Source organism: Euprymna scolopes, chromosome 28 (genome assembly GCF_053919585.1).
Source record: "Euprymna scolopes isolate OS-2025 chromosome 28, ASM5391958v1, whole genome shotgun sequence".
NCBI classification, from domain to species: domain Eukaryota; kingdom Metazoa; phylum Mollusca; class Cephalopoda; order Sepiida; family Sepiolidae; genus Euprymna; species Euprymna scolopes.
In genome coordinates this window covers 33,357,720-33,383,692 of record NC_136509.1, presented here as the reverse complement: position 1 = coordinate 33,383,692, position 25,973 = coordinate 33,357,720, and the positions used below count along the sequence as shown (strand labels likewise).

At 32.8% G+C, this 25,973-nt stretch overlaps 1 protein-coding gene and 1 pseudogene across 1 annotated transcript in view; both read right to left on the bottom strand.

The window, feature by feature from the left end:
- The window catches only part of LOC145249558 (RNA polymerase II elongation factor ELL-like), a 185,173-nt gene that overhangs the window by 120,569 nt on the left and 38,631 nt on the right, over positions 1 to 25,973 (bottom strand). The gene's annotated exons all lie outside the window — the stretch shown is intronic.
- LOC145249884 (U2 spliceosomal RNA) lies at positions 15,359 to 15,492 on the bottom strand (annotated as a pseudogene).

Genomic DNA, 25,973 nt, shown 5'->3' with positions numbered 1-25,973 from the left:
GAGCAGGCTAAACACACTGGACAGTAACTGTACATTTGTACCAGTGATGTTCGTGTACTTTTTTCTCAATCCAGTCTTCGCCACTTGCAAAATCAAAGACTTGGGGGCGGAGGGGAGTATAGGATTATTATTCATTTTCTTGCAATGCATGCTGTGTTATTATATGTATATCTTCGCTACACGTGAATAACATGCCTTTATATTTCTTCTATTACCCAGGTACCCAATGAGCCCGTGGTCATTGCGATGCGCTAAAAATCTGTACTTATCTAAAATATAAAATTCACAAGCAGTTCATAATTGTTAGTATATATCTTCGTCAGGAGAGAGAACAATAGAGAGGTGTCGTCGTCTTTTTACATGCAGCAAGATAGTCATCCATGTTAACAGTGCTTAATAGAGTTTCATGGAAACATCAAATTATATATTAGCAAAAGTACACGTCGTTGACTGGGTTCAAAAACAGCCTACAGAAAATGGATTCTGATTTATGAAAGTATGATAGGTTATGAAAAGGAAGGGTTGTAAGAGATAGCTTCGAATTTGGGAGTATCAAAACCAAAGCAAAATATGATGAAAGTTAAAAATAAAATAGATAAACCACATAATTTATTATACCATACCTGTTCACACTGAAACAGGTATCACAATATTCTGTGTATCTATATTAAAAAATCTTGTTAAACTTTGACATATTTCATTCTATGGAGGTGAGGCACGAATGAACACCCCATAATTTTATTATACCATATTACTTCAAACTGAAACATAATTATCAAAGTATACTTATGCAGATAGATATGAAAAGTCTTTAATATACAGGGTGTTCCAAAAGTCTTGGGCACATTTCAAGTCCTCATATCTGCTTAATGTGCCCAAGACTTTTGGAACACCCTGTACTATCCCTGTTTAAGTTAAAACATACTTATCAAAGTATTATGTACATCTATATCAAAAACACTTGTAAACGTTTTTTTTTTTTTGTTTTTTTTTAATTTTCAAATTTTTTATTTCCATACTTTGTGGACCAGACACGTACGCAGACCCCACAATTTTAATGAATCATCATTATGCCAGATCAAACATACCCATTCCTGTGTCTCGATACATCTTCTATCATTATATGTGATCAGTTTTCTATAATAGTCAACCATATAGGAGCCTATTCGTGACCAGACACACACACGTTCAGCTTATATATATACATATATATATATATAAAATCACTTGTGAATTTGATGTTTCCATGTATGTGTTTGTATAAAAATATTTTTTTAGAGTATTTTTTAATCGTCTCTGATGAGCAATTAAAGAAACCAAAGAAATATTACACTTCATCTGTTTTGTCATCGATCAATGGTAAAAATCTTTCCAGATTGAGACATGCGTGCAAGAAGAAAATATAGGTTATAAGAAAAAATAATTTAAAAAACAGTAGCTATTAGTAATTTATCTAAAAAAAAGTTTAGTCTGATCCAGACAATTTGACAATGAAACATGTTCAACTAATCACCAAAAATTAAAATTCAACAAGGAGAAATAACTGATAATTTTAATTTATAACTTTTTTTTTTTTTTTTTTGTCTAAGTATCCAAAAGATGTACCAACAAATAAGAATAAAAAAATAAATAAAATGACTTCACTGGATCCAGGGCAAAGCCGAGTGGATACAACTAGTTATATAAAATACTCATCTTATGTAAGCAAAAACACTATGTATAACAATAAAAAAAAAAGAGTAAGTTTGAAAAAGTATGTTATAGTTTTATTGAAAAGCTTGACAATTTTTATTTACAACTATGTAAAACTTTACAGCCATTTTCAAGTTCGATTGTAAAATCTATGAAAATGCCTTTTTAAACATTGCTTAAAGCCCCCCCCCCCACTCCACACACACTTTAATTTTCTATACTTCTTTCAACCTTTCTCTTTTATCAACTGTTACCACCCCCTGGTGTAGTAGTAGTAGTAGTAGTAGTAGTAGTAGTAATTACTAGCGGGACCTGTGGAAATTCCACAGGGGACTCATTCATATGTAATTTATTAATGTTGGCATTCTGTAGATGTTCAGTGTAAATGGAGACACTCTGATATTGTAGCTTTTTTGTTAAAACTGCAAAAATATTTATCTAAGCTAGCATGAATGTCCGGTAAAGCCCGGTTGTAAAGTACGCTTAAATATGATCTTTTAATTCTTGCGGATTTCGTATATATTATAGAGTTAATGTTCTATTGATTTTAATGTAATAAAGTTGCGATTTCAAAAATAAAAAATATATATTCATATGACATGGGTGCATTAGCTTGAATCGAAACCGAAATGAAAACTTAAAAAAAATTATATATATATATATATATATATATATATATATATATATATATATATATATAACTTGAGTTCCTTCAGGCAGAATCGAAACCGAAATCAAAACTCATGGAGAATTCTTGATAGCATTATTTATAAAAAAAAAAAAAAGAAAAAAATAGATGATTTAAATACCATCAGCTATAGTTGAAACCGAAACCAAAATTTATGAAGAATTCTTGGTAAAATTATTTGACAAGAAATAAAAATACATAATTTAAACACCCCGGATATAAGCATGACACACGCTATCGTATTAATATATAGATTATCATTATTTATTTTCTTTTATCTTCTTTGGGGTTAATACCAAAATTAGATCAGCAGTCCAAGCTATTTTTGATGATAACTTGCTCTCTAAGGTATGGTCTTCTGCAGTTCTAGGGGGTTCACCTTCCAAGGCTTTACCTTCTCGTCGTTTTATTGCTCATCGCATGAGGCGCCCCAACCAAGAAATGCTGATAGGGGTGCACAGACAGCTTTTGTTCTAAGTGCTCTTTCTCTAGAGGGCTAGCCTTTTCAAATCCCGTTTTTGTATTTAATCTTCTCACCCTTGTGGGAAAGAGATAAAATAAAAATTCCTTGGCTTTTGGTGAGGAGCAAAGCATAGTATATGTTCTGATACTACACTTCATCTGTTGCCGGCCATTGAAGGAGAAATCCTTCCAAACTGAGGCAATTAATATAGTTGTCTTATTTATCAAGAGTGCCCATTTTGAGGCAGCTGTATTTTGTACATAAAAAAAATAAAAAGTTTTTTTTTTTTGTATATGTTTAAGTGTGTTACAGTTTTAACTATGCCCTCGTGGGGAGGCAAGTAAATAGGGGCTTTATTTGAAGGGAAAAAAGCCAATAAGGGCAAACGATTTATTTTCAATTATAAACAATGAGAAAAATAAGAGCACGAAATAAAGATTTCAAGAGTTTTAATCCCAAGGATCATTTATGCAAACAAAATAGAGAGAGCAAGAGAGTTGAGTATAAAGAGTATTATGTCTGTAAGGCAATAGCAGCTTATTGTTGAAAAGGAGACAGTGTTTAACGTAAGGGAAGTCCTAGGAGTTGTTGGTTATCTCAGGATTGTTGTAACACTGGTGGGGTGGGTGGATAAAGAGGAGAATGCAAAGAGGCAGCTGTAATTAAGCTGTTTACTTTAAATCCAAAGTAATGAAAGCTCAGAAGAGACAAGTCACACTACCCCACCCCCAGAGTAATTCTCAACCAATTTGAAAACAGCCACAAGAAATCACAATTAACAAAACCAACGTTGGACAATTTTAGTCATATAGGACAACGTTTCATCCTAAGCCCTCAAATGAACAGGTATATAACAGCATAATCACGTGACACACTGGTTCTCGGTAGATCATCGGAGTTATGTAACGTTGAGCCTGATCAGTATCAGATTGGTGATAATTTGAGAATACCAAGCGCTGCATGTAGGAGGACATCGACAGCCCTGCAGAAACCTACCGTAGTTATCTCCCCTGATGAGGATATACATGTGACAGGGGGTCGCTTATGAAATTCATACTACCATGTAACTTCCTCCTTCGCTTTGGTATGGGGGTGGAAGATAGATTAGAAAATTTGGTAATAAATAGCGAGATTTTTTTTTTAACAGTCATCAGCTTCTAATGGACATCTATGATGTTAGGCCATTTATTGCAGAGACAGTGAGATTAAAAAGCTAAATTCACATTTTTTAAACGTATTAAAGCTAGCGTCTCCACCTTTGAGATAGTCTTTTTTTTTTTTTCTTTTTTTTTTTTTAGAAAGTCGCCCATTTTTTTATTTGGACGTACACAAATATATTATTTTAATCATTTATTTTTTTAAAATACATGCACATACATATAAAAACTTGAGTTCCTTCAGCTATAACCGAAACCAAAACTTATGAAAAATTCTTGATAAAATTATTTATTATAAAAAGTGGAAGTCCATAACACTTAAACAACAGTCACCCGGAAGAAAAGAGCATGGCACACAAAATATTGTATAAATATATAGATACTAGGGTACCAAAATTACATATGCTGGGTTTTCATTGTACATGTCAGCCGATAATTACGGAACTTCGTTTTTTATTTACACACACTGTTTACTCAGAATTTGTTGTACTATTATTAAATATTACGTTATTAGATAAAATAATTTATTACATTAGTTTGTGTTGAAACTAAATTATTTATATTAAAATATTTGTTTTATTATTTGGTAATGCAAGAATTTGAGGGGGGGGGCGTGATAGCACAAGGAGTGTTAAAACTAAATTATTTTTGCTGATTAAAATACTTTCTTATTTGATAATCCAATAAGTGTCCCCCCCCCTTTTTTTTTTACTTTTGTAATAACAAGTGTTAAAACTAATGTAATTTTTCCGTGGTTTGGTTTTGCGGGTCTCCATTTTGTTCGGATGCGTTACATAATCAACCATATCCACTTCCGGTAATATTTTTTTTTTTTTTTGAGCACCGATCTTGGAATTTACCTAATAAGCAATGTTATCTGCCTAATTGTCGATTATTCAACGAAAAATATGATTACCACTGCCATAAAGACATGGGAAATAGCTAAGAAATTTTTCATTTTTTCGAAAACTATTTCTTTAATTTATTTTATACCTTATTGTTTTGCATTACTTTTGGGATATTTTCATTACCGAGACATGTCAATTCATTAAATACGACTGGTTACACTTGAGCATCAATATTGCAGTATTATTTTTTTTTCTAAAAATAAAAAGGTGCGAAAATAAACATTTCATTAAAATAAAAACAGTTTCCATACTCCTATGTTTCTTTGCAAATGTCAACGATCTCCCACGAACTTTGTTGGTTTATTCCTTTACAGTTTGTTCAAAAAGAATTATTGATAATATACTATACTTACATACAAAAATTAAATCTGCTAAAAGTTTTTTTTCTACGATATATATGTTCATACTAGAATTAAAACCCCATGTTTCCACCACTGTAAACCTAAAGGTACCCACAAATATTGACAACATAAATATAAGAAACATACATTTTTCCTTTTATTGTTGCGTTTGTATTCCACTTAGACAAACCGAGCTACAGAAACGCGTGGCCGGGTACAGCTAGTTTATTATAAAAAGAAGTAGCGTTGGTATTAAACGTAGCGTTAACAAATAACAAAAAACGTGCATATGAATACTATGTTTTTTTCTAAACAGTTCCCTTCTTGTAAAAAAAAAAAAAGTACCCAAGTTGAAACCGAAACCTAAAGTTAAGTCAAGTACGATAACCAACCGACTGGCTTGACACAATCTTAAAAAAATGTTTTCAAACCTACTTATTCTTAACATAATGGATCTGTCATATGAACCATTCATGCATGTGCATTCCTGAAACACGACAAAAATTAGACGATCCTAAATCCACCCACCACATACCAATTTTTCAATTTTTACTCCTTAGCAACCAGTTTTACCGGATGAAAACATTAAATTTTCCATATGTCTGAATATCATATATAGCAAATTTCAAATGTGTAGATCAAAAATTCGTTGAGTATATAGATTTAGAAGTCTCCTCAAACACACAAACATTCTCACTTTTATAGATATATAGAGTACCTATTTCAAGGTGGGTCACAGAAGAGACGTTGCCGGCCTGTCTATGCTTTATCCTTATTTTCATAGCAATTGCTCGTCTGAGCTTCAATCTATGGTCCCCCATCGCCAAACTTTCACAAAAAAACACTCATCTAGCCAAAAAACACTATCAATAATTTCCAACACTATTCCATGAACAAAGCTTCTTTCTTAGAACTGCACGCCTGTGGAACTCTCTTCCGATTGCCTGCTTTCCAGCTGACTACAATCTGATTGTCTTCAAGTCCAACATAAACAAGTTCTTGATGAACCGTCCCCCTAAGTAATCCAATTTACAAAATCTCCACTACTTATGATTACTACGATATAATCCCAAAAGTAATGTATACACATTAACCATTATCCTCGGGTGGCTTCCGGGCCTTGATAAGTGGCGATTCCTTTGTAAAAAAAAAAAAAAAAAAAAAAAAAAAAACGGTTTCGCATCACTTATGCCCTTTTTCTTAGATTAAAATCAACATGTGTATCTAATGTCACATTTTTGCTGCACCTAAAATAATGACAACACTGATGTAGAAAAATGATATATCCTTGTCGGTGAAGGAGTGCGATGCTGGTTCAGGAGGACTCATGCAAAAGAATTATATATTAGTCCAGATGAGGAATCTATTTGTAAGACAAAAAAAAACTCAGACAATATTCACCGAGTTTATAGAAAAGTAACCAATGATTAATAGAGCTATTTGTATCTGTACTAACAGATTACCCGACGTTGCCCGGTATTAAATATAACGTTAAATTCCTTTAAAAAAAATAATAAAATAAAAATGGAGTTAAAAAAAGGGGGGAAAAGGGGGGGGGGGAAGAAACGCAGACGTGTATGCGAGTATTGCTTTTTTTCTAAACAGTTCACTTCTTGTGAGTAAAAAAAAAAAAAAATACTCGTGTTCAGATCAATACCTAAAAGACAGTGAATCAAGTACGATAACCATTAGACCAGCTTGAAACTATCATTTTAAAAAGTGTTTTCAAACTTACTTATTCTTAGCATAAGGAAGCTGTCTTTGATTTTCATACAAAAAGTAAATTTCACAGTGTATAAGGCTTATTTGATACTGGAGATATGCATAATTGTATCCTATTTCCAAAAGAGGGGAGATATAACATAAGGAATATTTGGAATGAAGTCTCCCTTTGCTATTATTTCAGATCATTTGAAACCATAGCAGCGATTTTTAGTCTCCCCTTCATCAAGGCCAGAGTTTTTTTTTTTTTTCTTGGGGATGGGGGGAATATATACGTGTATATATATATATATATATACACACTAGTAGGCTGGCCAATCATAAAATATGCTTACTTAAAGTATATTTTAGTTCATGCAGATTTCATAGTTATTATTACAGAGCCAATACCACATTGATTACTATATTGTACCCAATATATAAACGTTAAAAGTTTTAAAACGAAAAGAAAAAGAAAAAGAAAAAAGTTACTTAAGTGCCATCAGCTAGAATTGAAACCAAAACATTCAGCGCTTCAACTTTAGTCGAACGACGTTAACGCATAAATGTATATTTATGCATGTGTAGAAGAGCACTTAAAGTCAACTTACGCCTGCAGCCATTTTTACAAGCTAAAGACCAAATTGAATTCGTTCCACAGGTCCAAATCTCCTATATAATCAAATTTTAAGTCAATACACCAAAATTGGGCAAGAGTTTGGTAGAGACCATTCCGCAGACAGATGTGGTTATACACACATATGGGGAGGGGGATGAATCAAACGTTATTAAGGTCAGTAGCCATAAGTATATTTTTATACTCTACTCATATATTGAGCACTATTCAAAAAGTGTAATGTATCATTCTACAACATAAGTATAGAAATCATATACGTAGTGTGTGTCAAGTCAAAATATAAATTATTGTAAGCCATCATTATATTGTACGAATCCAATTATTCTATTACTGGCATTGGTTTTCACAATATTTTTCTAGTCAGAATTCTTTCTAGAAAGACATTGGGAATTACGGGAGAGAGCATGTGACGGTTGTCAACATCATAAATGATTCTTTGTGGAACGAACTGGATTTGAACCCGGGACACCCAGGTCGTCAGTCCATGTCGTTAACCACTTGACCACTGTCATCTCTCATTGTAGGTGATCTGACTGGATTTGATCTGAACTTGCTACGTCCATAGTTTGCATAAGTAATGTTACGGCCTGGGCAATAAACTGCAGTTGTTATTTCAATTTTAAATTGGCTCTATGCTGATGATAGCGAGCACTCAGTACAAAGTTTTGTCGGTTTCATGAAAATAAAGGAAAATTTTAATTAAAGTTTTTTTGAGGAGGAAGAAGTTTTATTTAAAAAAAAAAAAAAAAAAGAAAGTCGATGCATGAGAACTAACATTTCTAAAAATGTTAAACAATAGTAAATTGATATTTAACCTGTTGAACTTTCTATAAAAAGGTCACATTTTTACATGACAAACTTTATGGCAAATTATGGCATTTCATAAAATAGTATGGATATATTTTTTTAAATGAAAAATAAAATAAGCATCAGTGTTTTGATTTTACATGTTAACCGAATTCCAACTATTTAAATGAGCGAATAGAAAACACTTTAAAATGAAAAGAAAGGCATGTCAAAAAAAGTTTAAAAAAATAAAAATAGCAATACGAAAAAGTTTTTTTTTTCTTGATTATATATAATCCAACTGCGTGCTTGATCTATATATAACATTCTGTTTGTTCTTTCTTTGGTCCATACGTTATGCTTTGAAAAAGAATATATACAAGTTCTGAAGATCAAACTCCTTCAAAAGAGGCCAAATTCACAGAATTTCTGCATAAATTAAAATATCATTTAATCGTATTTTACAACCGGGCTATGACGGGCGTCCCTGCTAGCTTAGACAAATACTTTTGCAGTTTTAACAAAAAAGTGACAATAATATCAGGGCGCCTCCATCTATGCTGAACATCCACAGAACGCTAACAACAATATATTACAAATGAAAGAGTCTACTGTGGAATTTCCTCAGGTCCCACTAGTTTTGATAATTATGCTTATTCCCCGTTTTTTGTTTTTACATGAAATACTTGTCAAGAATTACATTGACATTTTTTTAAATTTGACAAGTAAAAATATAAATAATAACCATTTCATTGGAATTTTAAACAATTGTTTACTTTTTATATCTATATTGCTTTTTTTGTCTGTTCAATCTTAGGAAACTACTGTGCCGATATGGCTGAAATTTTGTGTGGACCTTTGTTATGATAAGGTACAGCAAACTAAATATGATGGTATCCGCCTGATGCGCAGTTGAGGATTAATTAAGATTAGTATTTAATGCAAAACTGAACACAAACTTGACCATATTCAACCTTCAATTTGGCATAAAACACTTTTTAATCAACAGCCTATAACTTTTGACACTTTTAAACGTAACACCTCTCCCACTACTCTTAGCGAGGTTTCTGTCTCACTGGTAGAACGAAATCTCGAAATTATCTATATAGAAAACAAACATGCAACTTCAGCATAAAATTACCTCACAAAAAGTTGACATGCCTTAAAACCCAAAAATCAACCAAGTTCCAAAACCAGGTTCAGTAAATAAAAATTATCAATAATAATTTACTTGTCTGACGCCCGGTGCCACAAAAAAAAAAAAAAAACAAAAAAAAACAATCGCAAAGATTAATGGAAAAACGAATTACATTGCTCTATAGCCACTCTTTAGCAGTTAAAAATCATTAAAACCATTTCCTCTCCAAAAATTTTCAAAAGAATAAAACATGACTATTTAAGGTTTCAAATTGGCTATTTTATTTTATAATTTTAAAAAGTTATGCTTTATTATTATAGAATCTTTTTAACATTAAAAAAAAAAAAAAAAAAAACGTGCAAGTGAATTGATGTTTGTTCTTTCACAATTTATATTAATAATTATTCAGAAAAAGAAAAAAAAACAATGTGTTGAATTTTCATTGAAAAAAAAAATTAATTCTTTTTAGCTTTAAAAGGTTAAAAAAAATTTACTGAAAAAAAAAACAAAAAACAATGTGTTGAATTTTCATTGAAAAAAAAATTGTTTTAACTTCGTCGTTATTAGTTTATTTTTTTATTCATTTTGTTTTTGTTTTTATTTTGTTGTTTTAAAAAGATTTTTCAACTACCATGGAATTTCCATGGATTCTGCTAGTTATTAATAATGAGCACAAAGCTACAAGTAGAGAAGAAGGAGGGGGTAGGCGTTTCGAAGGGCGTGTTCAATTGATATCCTAAAAGAGGATAAAAAAAGCTAATAGATATATTGAAGACTTTTTTTCACCTGTAGAAAGGTATGGTGTTTAAAGCGAAAGAGTCAACAACAAAAGCGATATAGACTAGTAGGTGAGGTGGGAGTGGGGAGGAAACCATTCATCACTGAGGATCACCCTGTTGTCCTAGACATTTAGAATTAAATCACGTTAAACTCATATTAAACAATCAGATTGATGTAAAAAGGCATGAACTACGGTTTAAGTCATTAATCTCTGATGGATAGTATTTTTTTAAGTTGCTTAAAACCTACAGAAACTGTTGGGCAAGATGGAGGGTTGGTGGGTAGCTGGGGAGTGGGGGCTAAATACTGACAAGAAATTTTTTTTTGTGTTATTTTTTTTATTTTTTTATTTTTTTAAAGAGGTGGTGGTTAGAGTGAAGTTTCAGAGCATTGCAATATCAGCAAGAAATAAAAAGTAAAGAGGGAGGGGGGGGGCAAAAGAGAAAACAAAAACAAATAAATAACTTGGAATTAAAACGTATCTAGAATTGCCGGCTTCTACTACAACAAACTAAGTTGATGCTCAAAACAATCCAGTCAGCAAATAGTTTATTTCCCAAGTGAACAGAGGTTATAGCCTTAAAGAACCAAGAGATGTGGGCGTGGAAAGGGGGGGGGGGCTGTTTGAAGAATTCTGAATCCATTCAAATTTTAAATCATGAAACAGACAAATAATTGATGGTTAAGACATTTCAGGGTATTATTAAAGTGGCACTCAGTGCACTTAAGTATCAAGCAATCGGCTCAATTGAAGCATGTCCAAAAGAAACCTACCCTTCTTCTATTATATTTTTAAAAAATTGTGAACAATAACAAGATATGGAAGTGAATTATCCTGTCAGATGTTACATTGAGGTAATACTTTCAGGATGATCCTAGTCAAAAAGTAAAGCTCAATATTTAAACAATAGAGCAATATATAAGTTTAATGGTTAAAGTTAAATTCTTTAGATTAAAAGTATATACAAATATATTTAAGTTAAGAATTTATTGTTTGAAACAAGGAATAATATAGAGAAAAATTATGTTTATTTTCTTAAGCCATAGATTTTCGATAATGGCTCGTATCATCAGAGGAAATTTTGCTAATTGCATTTTATTTCCTCTGATATGAGCCATTATTGAAAATCTATGGATTAAGAAAATAAACAATTTTTCTCTATATATTCCTTGTTTCAAACAAGTAACTTAAATATATGTGTATACAGGGTGACCTAAAAAAAAAAAAAACAGGACATTCAATTGTTTTTCTGAGCATTTTACAATCAACGGAGAAAAAAAAATGGCCAAAGACACTAGTGTTTTGAATATAATAAACTAGTTATGACCAAAGTTTCATTTGATTTGGACAAAACACTAAGAAACGGGGCCTAATTAGAGTTGGGGCCTGTTTTTTTTTGGGGGGGGGGTTCACCCTGTATATTTGTATTTACAAAATTTAACTTTAATCATTATATATATATATATATATATATAATAGTACAGAAGTTCAGAAAAACATTGGTACCGTCGGTTTCAAGCCCAACATAAAAGGGACCAATTAATGGTAAAAAGTAAATGTTGGGCATGAAACCGACGGTACCAATCTTTTTCTGAACTTCTGTACTATTAAATAAATAAATAAATATTAAGCTCTTATATCGAAAAAGCTTTTCTTTGTAATCGAGCACTTTGTTGGAATACTTTCCCAAAAAAACAGTAAACAAATTATATATATATATATATATATATATATATATATATATATATATATAGAGAGAGAGAGAGAGAGAGAGAGAGAGGTTGTAGTTTACTAGATGTGAATCCACGGCAAAAAGAGCTAGATGAACAAACAGAGCGTGATTACAGTATATTTATTCATACAAACATTGACTATATATGTGCATACATGTTTCTGCAGTGACCCTGTTTTCAGTCAAGGAAGACGTAGACATGATGACGCGGTTATTGCAGCAACATGTATGCACATATGTAACCTATAGTTTGTGCGTGTATAAAATGACACACTCCTGCAAACAACTCCTACTCGAGAAATAGGGAGGTTGTCTCCCAATTGTATCAAAGATTTTAGTCATGTAAGATTTATTAATTATTTATGACAATTATGACATAAGAGAAATTAAAGCAAGAGGAAACCACTCCCTCCTTATAATAAAACAGAATAGACTATTGAACCATGACAAGTTTATCTGAAAATTTAAATGGTTCCATATCGATCTAATAAATTTTTCATCCGTGATAATTTATATCTAATATATAATGTTTTCCTGTTGGATTTTTCAAGTTAAACTTTAATAGTAATTGTAACGATGTTGCTTGACCGGATAACACCGGTTCACCTTGCTTACAGAGTTGGGTAGGGTGTTTGACATGGGGTTTAAGGAATTCATTCTTTTCTCCAAAGTCTGGATTATGTTTTTTATTGCTGGTATGATAAACAGAGAAGTGAAGTTGACATGGCGACGAGAGGTCTACTCTATTATCCAGGAAATATTGCCATAGGTCCACCTGTTATATTTAAGTACAAGACCCCCTCCCCCATGTAAGTGATAGAAATCAAACCAGAAAGATAATAGTTTCTTTAAGAGAAAAATAATTTGAATTGAAGAGAAAGAAAGAGAGAATTGGAAAGAAAGAAAGAATTAAAGAGATATGGTTATGAAAGAGAAAGAATAGATTCACAAGAAAAGAAAAAGAATATAAAATAACGGGATAAAATAACTGTAGAGAGGAAAAATAGAATGATCACAAAAGGTAGGTGGCTGGAAATTACGTTTGATAAAAACCATTGTGTTTTTAGAAATAGGGGATTTTGGCTGACTAACATTGAAGAGAACGAATCGCCCCTGGGTTCTGGCTCAACGGCCAGAAACCCCCAGAAAAGCTAAGTTGAAAAGCTCTTGTTCCTAGCTGGGAGATTGTCTAGTAACAACCGGCATTCAAAAGCCCTTAAGAACCCAAAGAACTCAACTTTATACAAATATATCCTGTATATGTTAACATTCTATGAATAATTAGAAAATTTGTTTATAAGAAAATGACCCTGGAGTTTTTATTTACTTATTGAATGCCAGCCCGAGTGAGGATGCTGTTCATTTCAGATATACCCTGACGCCAGACAATGGAAGACACAGACCAGATTTAACATGAAGTCAAAGCGACGACTGAAGTAAACAATGTTGCCACATAGACTTAGGGTCATGTACGTTTTGCGTGCCCTGAGCATCAGAGCGGTATTTTCCAGTGACTAGTGAAAGTCTGGTGACCCTTGAAGGGTCCACCACTCCACCACTAGACAGAAGTAAGAGTGTAGCCCAACTGGTTTGCATCTATGGCCCTGTGAGTCAGGCTACAACGAATGCGACCAGCGAGGGGGTTTATACAATATTTAAAGAAAAAAGAAAAAAAAATCGATTTTTGATTTTGTCCAGTAAGTTTTTTTTCTTTATATCCTTGGAGTATGTTATTCATGCTAAAACAAAAAGTGCAACTTACTTCAATTTCTTAAATTATCCAGACAAACAATTTTAAATAAAAAAACTTAAAAAAAACTTTAAAAAAAAAAAAAAAAAAAAAAAAAAAACTAAAAGGGAGATAATTTATATTTTAAAAAAGGTAAGAATTAATTATTTCCCCTCATTTTGCCCTTTTTTTTCTTTCACCTATTTATAACTTATATTATTTAGTATTTAAAGTAAAATCCCTATTAATAAATATAACTAGTGCACTCAGAGTTTTCATTTTAGGTTGTGACAGGGCCGACACCAGACTCTAGCCATCTACAAAGATTCGACTCTAATGCTACTCTTAAAGAAATTCATTTGTTCCAATTCAGATTAGTGAAAAGACTAATTTAGACTCGTGAGGTCCGTGGAAATTCCACAGTGCTTTTTACATCACTGTATAATTTACTGTTAATAAGAATTTTTCTTCTTGAAAAAACTCTTCCACGTTAATACTATTAAAAAAAAATTAAAAAAAAAAAAAAAAATGACTTAAATTAATTACCATTGTCAAGCTAAATATTATTTAAATAAAAAACGTATTATATATAATTTTTTTATTGGAATCCTTTGAGATGACTAATTTGTATATTTATTTATTTGCAGACTTATCCTCATAGTTGTTGTTCCACCACGTTTCTGTCAACAATTCCTCCAGCCTTCTTCAGGTGGTTATTAGTTAGGATTAGTTGGCCAAAACGTGGTGAGACGACAACTATGGAAGGCAGTAATTACTGAGGATACAGTTAAGAGACTCAGCATTACTATCACATCGCGGTTAACCAGCTGAAGAATGCCAGATGAATGGTTGGGCAAAACGTGGGGAAACAACAACTATGAGGATGAAGATAGCAGTCCGCAAATGAATATAAAATAAACGTCTTTATTTAGGCATTCATATTCGTAATGCTGTCTTCAACCTTCACCTGGCAAATCCCCCCCCCCCTTTTTTAATAAATTTTCATTTTTGCACCAATTTTCCCTGGCTAAAACCCAAATATGTCTCGAATGGGTTCTAATACCCATACCCTATATGAAGTTTCATGCCTGTAGACCAAAAAAACAGGAGTTTGGTAGGCAAAATGTTTTAAACAAATAAATATACGCATACATCAATATATATAGAAAGATTTTTGTGTTTACTATAAACTTTTTACGCAAATATTACGCAAGTATAAATCATGTAGAATGTTTGCATGTAATCAGTAACTAAAGATGATCATCCTATAAGAAAATAGAAAAAACTGAATGCAAATTAGCTAGATCTTTTGCAGATGAATGCAATTCCACGACCCATATATAAGAACGCTGTATTTTATTTTTAAATAAATAGAAAAAAAGGGTTTCTAAGATATCATTACACAACAACAAAAAATTATAAAAGTATAGACTGTAACAATTTAATTAAGACAAATATTCTACCGTATGGTAAGAATATTTGTCAGCTTAATATTCAAATCAATAAAATGAATGTCACTTTTTGAAATGTATTCAAAATTGTACCTATTTACAATGCCTCCCCACGGGACAGAGTTAGACACCTGGGTCGTTTTTTAACGTGGAGAAAAGGTACAAAAATAAAAATTGTCTCAGCCGTGAAGGATTTCTCCTCCACTGAAAGAGAACGAGAAATGGAAGTGCCGCATCTGAAGAACAGATACTACACTTTGATCTTGGCCAAAAGGCCAAGTAAATGATATTTGCACAGCATAATTTAATTTTGGCACAATTCATTTTAAAATGGATAAAGTCAGAATTGCTTACTTTAGACGCATTAGATTAATCATTTTGCTGATCTTATTTTTAATGTCTGCAAGGTGATAGCTTATGTACGAATATGAAATGCCTTGGCATATTATTTATGCTAGTGGGATCCGTGGAAATTCCACAGTTGTATCTGTCGATATTGCTGCCAGTATTCTATGAACGTCCCGCACAACAACAGACTCTACAATACTATTGTAACACCTACACTTATCTAATTACTCTGGTTAATCTAATTTTGGAATATATCTGATTATACAGGGCTTAACTTTGCGGGTGAAAAAGTCGCATTTGCAAGTGATTTTTTCCAAGTGGCGATTAGAAATGTCTATAAACGTTTATCTTTTTGCGAATGTTTTTTCCCCATCTTCCAAAGCTCATTACCGAGTGAAAACTGTCTTTTCAACCTTTATTTGTTTTTAAATAAAACGAGCAAAGTCAAATTATTTCAACCAGAAAAGGTTTAATAGAACAATATACATTTTTTTATTATGAAAGTTGTTTAGAAAAGAAACAAAAAAATCTGAATCTGATCGTTTATATTTTTAAGTCTCGACATAAAATGCAGTGCTCATTCAGAATTACAATTATATATCTATAAAAGTAAAAATGTGTGTGTGAGTGTACATTTCCCTACCAAATTACTGTCAATTTTCAGTCTACAGTCTCGAGATTTTACATAAGAGGTATTGAGATTTGGGAAAATCTTTTTAATCAGTTTTTGGCCAGAAATTAGGCTGTCAAGGGGTCAAAGTTTAACAATTTCACCTTTGAAAACTCTACCAAAATCCCTTTGTCAATTTTGGATTTAAACACTTGAAATTTTAGATGTAGGTTACTTGGACATGGATCAAACTTTTTAATCTGATTCGAACCCAAAACAATGAATGTTAAGGGGTTAAAATTGGGGTCAAAGTTAAAAAATTTACTTCTGCGGTCTACTAAATTAATTACTCAGCCAATTTTTGGTCTAAACATTTGAAATTTTACATAAAGTGTATTCAGACATAGGGCAACCTTTTTAATCGTTTTTTTTTTGGGGGGGGGGGCGAAAATTTGGTTGCCAAGGGGTCAAAGTTCAAAAGATTTTACCTTTGTGATCTCTAGCAAACTATTCAGCAAATTCTGGGTTTAAACATTTGAAATTTTAGATAAAGGGCATTTAGACATGTAGAAAGCTTTTTAATCAGTTTTTTGGCCGAAAATTTTGCTGCCAAGAGGTCAAAGTTGAAAAAGTTGATCTTTGCAGACTCTACCAAACTTCTCCGTCAGTTTTGGGTCTAAACTTTTTTTTAAAACGAAATTTTTTATGTAGGTTATCTGGACAAACTTTTTAATATATATGCACATAAATTTATGAACAGTACATAGGAACCGAACAAAGGCGGGCTGAACTGCTAAAAAAAAAAAAAAAAAAGAATCTTTATAATATACATATTCGTCACAAAACGAAAATATATTCCAAAAATCACGTGAGTTTGGCTAGTAAACGGAAATATTTAGTTGTCAAAAGGTCAACTAAAGATAAATTTATCCGTAGAGCACTCTTATAGGAGTATTTCCAAAAATTCTTGTAGGAGTTTGTGACATTTTAATTCTATGAATGTCTGGTGTAAATACAGGATATTATTGTATCTCTTTTGGACAAAACAGATGCTACACTTTGACCCTAGCCGGAAGGATAAGAAAATACACTTTAGTTCAAAGTTTCACGTTTGACAAAATAGCGCCATCAGATGGGGGGGGGGAGACTATCTTTTTTTGGTATTATATTTTCGATGTTAAGGCGATTGTATGCTTAAAAAAAAAAAAAAAAAAGAAAAGATGGAAAATGATAACGCACGCACGAACATGCAATTTATTTATAGAGGTATTTGCATTAATTTATTTTTAGAAAACTAAAAACATGAAACTGAACACAGCAAACATAATAGGACTTGAACTTTGATAGTGTACTGTACTGACAATTATTTACACCAGTTGTACAGGAGGGTAAACTTTTTTTTTTTCATGTAACTGAATCAGCCCAAACCACCTTCCGTGCAGGCGAGAAAAATGTTTCTACAGTGGAAACATTTCGGTAAGCAAAGAACGATAAGCAGAATGACTTGAGTGATAAAACATTTTTAGAAGACCCCCCCCACACACACACACACCCGGCCACCCAATCCTACTTTGTCCCGGGTAGAAGGGGGAAGGGAAGGGTGGGGGTGGGAGGTGAATAGGACAGACTGACCTAATTCAAAAAGGTTTAAATAGAAAAAGCAGACATGCTCAGCAGATTATTAAGCAGGACAAAATATCAAGAACAAATAAAAAAAATTTCAGATAAAAATCTATCCACAATTACAGGTCAACAACCGATTCCAATTCCGGATTAGAAAATTTGTTCGGAATATCTTAAATTCGTCTTTACTCTCATTATTACTAATACCAATATTGTCATTATTATTATTATTATTATTATTATTATTATTAATACTATTAATACTGTCAATAATACTAATACTGTCATCATTAATAATACTAATACTGTCATTATTAATAATATTAATACTGTCATTATTAATATTAATACTGTCATTATTAATATTAATACTGTCATTATTAATATTAATACTGTCATTATTAATATTAATACTGTCAGTCATCATAATTGCCATTTTTATTATTGCAGTCATGTTACATTTATTAGAGACAAGGATTGATCAATAGGAAACAATATAAAATGAAACATACCAAATCAGATTCACATTAATATTTCCTTAAAATTCCTCGCTTCGTTTGTCTTTTTTTTTTTTTTTAATTCAATTTTCACCCCAAACAAGGCACAGTGCCACTTTGAAATAGGGGGGCTACTATCGGGGACATAAGTTGCAGGGGTATTATGAAGGGAGATGAGTAGTAAGATCTCTGCTCACATTACACTTGAACTTCTGCATGTCAGTACAGTTGGGAAAGCAGAATCCCGGAAGGGTGTTCCAAAGTCTAGCAGTTCTGGGGAAGAAACTATTGGAGTAGAAGGCTTTCTTACACATAGAGATCTCTACAGTGAAGGGGTGGGATTTAGCTGCTTGTCATGTTTGTCGGAGGTGTTCACATCGAGGGGGTACAAGTGCTTGTAGTTCGTCAGACCATTCACCATTAAAATACTTGTAGAATAGGCAGAGGGATGCAACATTTCGTCGATGGGACAGGTTGAAGCCTAGATGAGTGTTCAGGACCTATCAGGTTGACGACTCTCTTTTGAACCTTGACAATGAGTGAGAGACAAGTTTTTTTTTTGTGCCCCCCCCCCCCCCGCAAAAGCATCCAAAGTATGCATGATAGTAAATGTTAAATGGTTGTCGACATTCCTGTAATGATCTGATCCCTATTGATTGCAGTGTAATTTTGTTCCTGTGCAGTTCTAGGAGGTCTACTTCCTCAGGCTTTGCCTTCTCTCTTTGAGAAGGGGTTAGTTTATTGCTAATCGCCTGAGACGTCCTTACCAGAGAATGTAGACGGGGCTGCCCAGGCACCTTTTCTAGGTCAGAGTGTCTAGGGCACCAACTTCTCAATCCCAATTTCCGACATGGGTCACAGTTCTTGCAGTGGGTGGGAACTAAATACCCTCCCCCCTCATGTCTACCTTCAAAAATAGTAATTGTTCAGGGAACAAGGCAAACAAAACAGGACTTCTATGCCGATTTTGAAAACCGGAGCACGTGTGAAAATAGTACTGCTTTTCAGAAAAATAGTGTCACATTTTCATAAACTGTAGTCATTAATATATATATATATATATATATATATATATATATATATATATATATATATATTTGCAAGAAACACAATTATAGGCCAGGTTTTGTGGTAGACCTTCACAACCCTCATTAAGGGTTATTGAGATTTAGAAAATTGACCTTAAGTTAACTTTCAGCATTCTCGTAAGTCTCACTTCCTTGATTTTGTCCTTTAATTTTCTTATTCTATGAAAAATGTTTCTGACAAATGGGGAAGAATTGCTGTTTTCTGGGTTAGAACCTAGTCATTTAATATTTATTGTTGGTTAATTCTTTTTTTAACTTGAAGTTCTAGTCTTTTATTTATTTATTTTTAGCTCCTTAAATCAAGTAGCTAACATGCTATATCTGGCACGATAAAAAAACAAAAAAACATTGATTTATGAGTTGAAACCTGTAACCAGATCTTTTGAAATCTTTGGAATTTGATTAAAGACCTCGTAACCTCGTTTTCACCATAAATAAGTTTTTTATATTCTAATTTAGTTCATTACTAAACACACACACACACACACACATATAGTGCATGTTATATATATATATATATATATATATATATATATATATATATGACATGCACTAAGTGGTTGCACGTTTAGGTGGTTGCATAGTTGCACTGCATACAAATGGCAGACTATTTGCAAGTGGGTACTATTAAACAAGGAGACGAACAGGGAATATGTCCGATTTGGAGTTTGGCTAACCGGAATTCTATTTGCCTACTTGAGAAAATGATGTTTCTTCATATATGAGATAACAGCTTCGATTTTGTTTCACCTAAACTAAATTTAATTGCTCGGATACGAGAGAGGAGGACAAGGAGGTCTAAGAAGCATTTTTTTTATGCTCATAGATTGGTAGCAGATTGGCCTTTTCTAGTAGATGTTGACTAGCGATTATCTCAAGTGATTTTCCTGTGGTGGTTCCGCTAATATTTACATATATTCCAGCAGATGGGCAGCAGAGGTCAGTCATAGCTAGCTTTCTGGGCATCTTGCAGTCAGTTGAGTTTGTGTGCCTCTCAGAGAGGTGGGCTTATTAAACTGGTGTTTTGATAGTTGGGTAAAATAAAATGAACATTATAACTTACAGAAAAAAACCCAAAAAACTTTGTTACTTGTTCTAAGGGAGACTACTCTTAATATTTAATAAGATTCTTCTTTCTCTCTTATTTTTCAGTTGTAACTACTGTTAATATTTAATTAAAAACAAGCCAAGCATGTAGGGTCCCCTCCTCGGGTGAATGATTTGGGGGCAACTTTACCCCTATAATGCAATCCCCCTGGGGGGGGGGGGGACAGAGTTATCCCGGAAAATCCTTTCTGGCAAAAATTAACTTTCATCAGTTCTAATGTTTGTATAAAAAAAAAATTAAAACAAAAAAAACAAGGCGTGGTTATTGAGAAAAATGCGGACAAACAAACAAGTGAATTACTAGGTCCAATCCCTCCTTGTTGAGGGGCCAACTAGCTCTAACTAGTATATTGAGCAATGGAATTCTCTTATGTGAAAATATTACCTCTCAACAATATTCTGTAAGACTTTGAACCACAAGATTGATTCATCTGATCTAATTCATCTAGTTTATCACATTCACTCACAGACTTTTGCCCAATAAAAACAGGCAAACGTAATAGCCAGCTCGAGTAAGAATCTATTTTATTGTAATGCTTCAACAATAAGAAATGAAAATTGTCTGGTTAAAATCAACGTTCAACTTGTCAGCTTGGGTGTAAAATCTGGCAAAATAATTTTATATACATACATATGCATGCTAAACATTTTATCCTATTAATAGCAAGCAAACGTTATATCCCATTCACTTAGAATGAGTGCTTTATGCCAAACTTCTAGAGTAAATGTGGTATTGTGGTGCTTAATGCCTATTAAAGTAAGCATAATACTTAATTCGCTACACCTTATAACAAAGGCTCATACAAAATTTCAACCAAATCAGCCCAGTAGTTTCTAAGAAAAAGTGATACATACATGTTATGTACACATACACAATGATCTGTAGATAATATAGAAAACGTCATACAGAGTGTTGGCTTAGCACAATCCTATGATTGTTTTGTACATAAAGTTGCACATGATAAAATGCTTGCATAAACAAAAGATAGTCAGAATGACCGCCAGCTGAGACAAGAACAGATCTTTGATATGTAAACGATTTCTGGAGAAACATTCTGCTGAGAGAAAAACCAAATTTGTAGCAAGTCAGAAATGCTATCAGGAAAAGAGTGGGAGGGGAGCAAGGATGGACAGGAAAGATGAGGAGGAAGGGTAGGTTCTCATTCATTTCAAGGAAATGATAAAAGGAATCTGCTCGTAAAAAAAAAAAAAAAAAAAAAAAAAAGCAGTAAACAGGTATTTTGGCAATGAGAACCGTACAGCAACAACACCTTAAATAGAAAATATTTCAACTTTGACCTCTTACAAAAGAATTTCAAAGAGGTTATTTTTGACATCAAAGAAATTTTTTTTTTTTTTTTTTTCACCAGGAGATCTAATTATTTAGCAACAAAATAGATGTTAGACAGTGTTTGGGTGTAATATACTTTATACAAAACACGCACACAATGTTCCTAAATAATATGCTAGGAAAGACACCTGCCTTTGCCAGGAAATCTTGACAGTCACGTTGGAAATGTCTAATAACTGTAATACAGAAGAATTGTCTACTAAGATTTAGTTGCCGGTTTTGTTTACAAAATCTTATATAAATAGATTTTGTCTGTGTCAGTTAGGATTGTTTTTAAGATGTCATAAATACATTGCAGAATTTGCTTTCGAAATGTCACAGATCTTACGTACTTTTTGAAAAGGACAATATATCACTTTAATAGTAAAATAATAAATTCCCAACAAAGCAAATGCTATGATCAGAAATCGAAGCCAAAACCTTGAGATCTTCATTATTATGTTCTATCAACTGAGCCATTTTGGATTTGCTTATAAGCAGATCCTAAAAGATTACCATAAAATAATTGTAACTTTAGTATGACGTCATCAGATTTACACTTTGTCATGTTTCAAAACATGAATTCAAACATAAGCGATAATAAATGACTAAACACTATCAGTAGCGTTTGTAAATTATTATAATAGTCTAAAAAAAATTACTTTAACAGCAATAGCATGTTGAAGGAGTAAATTCATTATATTTTATATCTTTTTTGAATATTCTAAGATGAGGCTTCATAATTTGTATTCATTAAAAAACATTTTTTTTGTGGAGTGTTATCCTCATCTTAGTTGTTTCAACAACGTTTCGGCCAACTCATCCTCTGGCCTTCTCGAGTTGATTAACCGCGATGAGATAGGAATGTCGAGTCTTGTAACTATATCCCCAGTAATCATTGCCTTCCTTCGGGGCCCGTGGCACAGCAGATAAAGGCATTGAGTCCACGGTTCTAGATGAGAATTGCTTGAAGCAGGCCAAAGGATTAGTTGACCAAAACGTGGTGAGGCAACAACAACTATGGAAGGCAGTAATTACTGGAGATACAGTTACAAGATTCAGCACTCCTATCCTGTCATGGTTAACCACCTGAAGAAGGCCAGAGGATGGGTTAGCCGAAACGTGGTAAAACAACATCTATGAAGATGAGGATAACGGTCTGGGAAAGAAAAAGAAAAAAAAAAAAAAAAAATGAATGAATGCACCGAAGTAAATTTATGTTTAAAGCAGTTGTCAACATCGTGACAACTGCTATAAACATGGTTGTACACGATAGTAGTCCCTCTGCAGGAGTTAGAATTTGAGCCCATAGAGTCTATTAATTTTAGTATTGTAAAAATGCAAAATATTGAAAACATACTTAACCGTTACTAGCTGGGGCTACCCGGGGTAAAAAGTGTAACCTATTTCTATTAAAAAAAACAAAAAACAAAAAAAAACACTTCTCTTTACCTCTCTCTCTCTCTCTCTCTTTAACCTATTCTTTCTCTTTCACCCAGCCAATCCCTCCCTAGCTAGACATGCAGTCATTTATAGATTAGATTTCTCACAGAATTAGTCCACATTTTCTTTGCAAATTCATACATAATAACACTGAGAAATCGACTCTCTCCCTTCTTGACGAAACCTGGACGTTACAGTAAGTTTGACCAAAACAATAATAGATTTGACATTTGTTTATCATTGTTTTAAAAATAAAAAGTATTCAAAATATTTTGAATCATTTCTGAAGGCTAAAATATTTTTTTCAAAATACTCAAACAAAAAACAAGCAAATTTAAATGTAGGTCAACTAACCGTTGTTTAACTTACGCTATTTATGCGTTCCTCGATTTGGATTTTATTTAGCCGTGCCTTTTCCGTTGCTATGAAAAGTTTTCAAGTGGTTTTGTTTTTTCAAAAATTAAAAATAAAAGGTATTCTTTGTAACCATTTCTTGGAGAGAGAGGGGGGGGGGTATGGATAAGATGAAACGATGGTAATTTTAATTAGGAAAACATTACTGCATCTGTTTATATGTTTGAGACAGTTTGAATCCTGTAAGAATCTCATTTTTCACTTTGTGGCATTATCGATTTCCAATCCCCAAGACTAGTTGGACAGATAAGCAATATATTTTGGAACTTAAACGGTTTACTTAACTATTGAGTACGTTATTTCTGCTCATTATTGTCAGTCACCGTTTCTTCCATATTGTCTATTTATTGAAACTCAGAACTGGACTTGCGTTCGTTTTGATTTCTTCAATATTGTAAAATAATATCTAATACCGTTTGAAAAAAATAAAATAAATAAATAAATAAATAAAATAAAACAATAACAAGTAAAATAAGTTTCAGTTTAAGTTTGAAGTGTTTAACCATAGTTAAGGGCGACCTAAAGGCTCCTTTTTCATTAACTATTACACTGCAAAGATGAAGGAAGCACTACTCCTTTGTCAGGACTATTTTACTTACCCTTAATCATCACCTTATAATGCTAGAGACAGCTATCTCCCTTGCATGGTGGGATGATGTGACAGAAGGGTTGAAAAGTGGGACATTAGGAGCACCTCAGGCAATTAACACTAAACTAATCCCGTTTTTAGATGAGAGAAGGCCCAAGTCTGGGAGAGTGAACCGCCTAGAGCTGCACATAACCGGAGACATATCTCAGAAAACAAGTCTTGTAAACAATAGCCTCGACTGTTGGCATTTGTGTCGAAGGAAAATCCCCTTGATCAGCTCACTTTATGATGCTTAAGGTTTAGCAAGGGGATATCTAGTATGGTTATTTCAAGTCTTTGGTGGTATAACTTCATTGAGGATTGAACCCTAGTCTTCCAGCCCATTAGCAAACAGTCTTACCATTATGCTAAAAGAAAGTAGTCGGTTGAAGTTCTAATTTTATTTTATTCAACGAGTATCTAATTCTAAGAGTTACAATGGAAAAAAGAAAAAAAAAAAAAAAAGGCACTTAAGTGTATTATGTTTTTGCCATGGAAAACCAATTGTGGTTGGTGCTTAGTAATTGTCACAGGATATCCCAGTGCTGGTTCACTAAAGTGGAATCTTAATGTCTTGTTAAGCAAACCATTAATCAACTCTGTTTGGGCTTACACACGTTTTGCTTGTTCGAGACAAAATATATGAAAGCACATTTTCTTAAAGATATCAAAGAAATATATCAAAGAAAAATGAAACTGAATCATGTCAAAGTATTAATCATAAATAACAAATTTATTTGGATGGATGTGTCATGCGAGTGTATAAAGACAGGTTTAGATCTGATGACTTTAGAGGAAGACTAGTTCTGGATAATATAGTGAGGTGTGCAGAACCGGAGACTTTGATGGTATGGTCACATCGAAAGAATGGATGATAGTTTATGCTAATAGATGTAGAACAGTTGAGACAGCAAGTTCAGTTCATGGATCAAGGCCAAGGAAAATATGGGAGGTGACAAAAATGAATTTTAGAGAAAGAGGGATAATAAAGACCTGGTCAGAGATAGTTTGGAAGTCAATTTCTAAAGGTTGTCAAATGCATGCCAGTATGTAAAACAAATGTTAAAATAGAATTCGATATTATCCTTTAGCTTATAAAAAGACAAGCCAGATTTAAAAGATAATGCTAACCCAATTTATTACTGGAAAACTGAATCGTAAATCTATTGACGTGAAAGAGAATGTTATAGAAATCAATTTTTGCTATTTTTTTTATTTATTTTTTTTTTTTAATACTGGAAATTTATTTTAAAGTGATCCCTCTTCTGAGACAGTTTGAATCCAGTAAGAGTCATTTTTCACTTTGTGGCATCCTGTTGATTTCCAGCTCCCAAGACTAAAGAATCATTTGTTTAGTAACATTATCTGCGCAAAAAAAAGTTTAATACATAAAGAAATTGATATGATAACAGGTAGACAATTCAAAATTAATTTCAATAAGAGTTAACTTTTTTCCAAAGAATTTTATGGTATCAATCTATCTGGGATCAATCTGTTACTCAAAGACTAACTGGAAGATGCCAGTTGGGGATCAGTTCTCGACAGTCTAGCAGAAACTAGGCCATTTCGGTGGACTTTTATCTGTTGGGCCGAGGTAGTTCTAGGAGGACTATTCTCATAGGCCTTGCCTTCCCTCTTTGGGGTGGAGTTAGTTTACTGTTAACTGCTGAGGCGCCCCAAC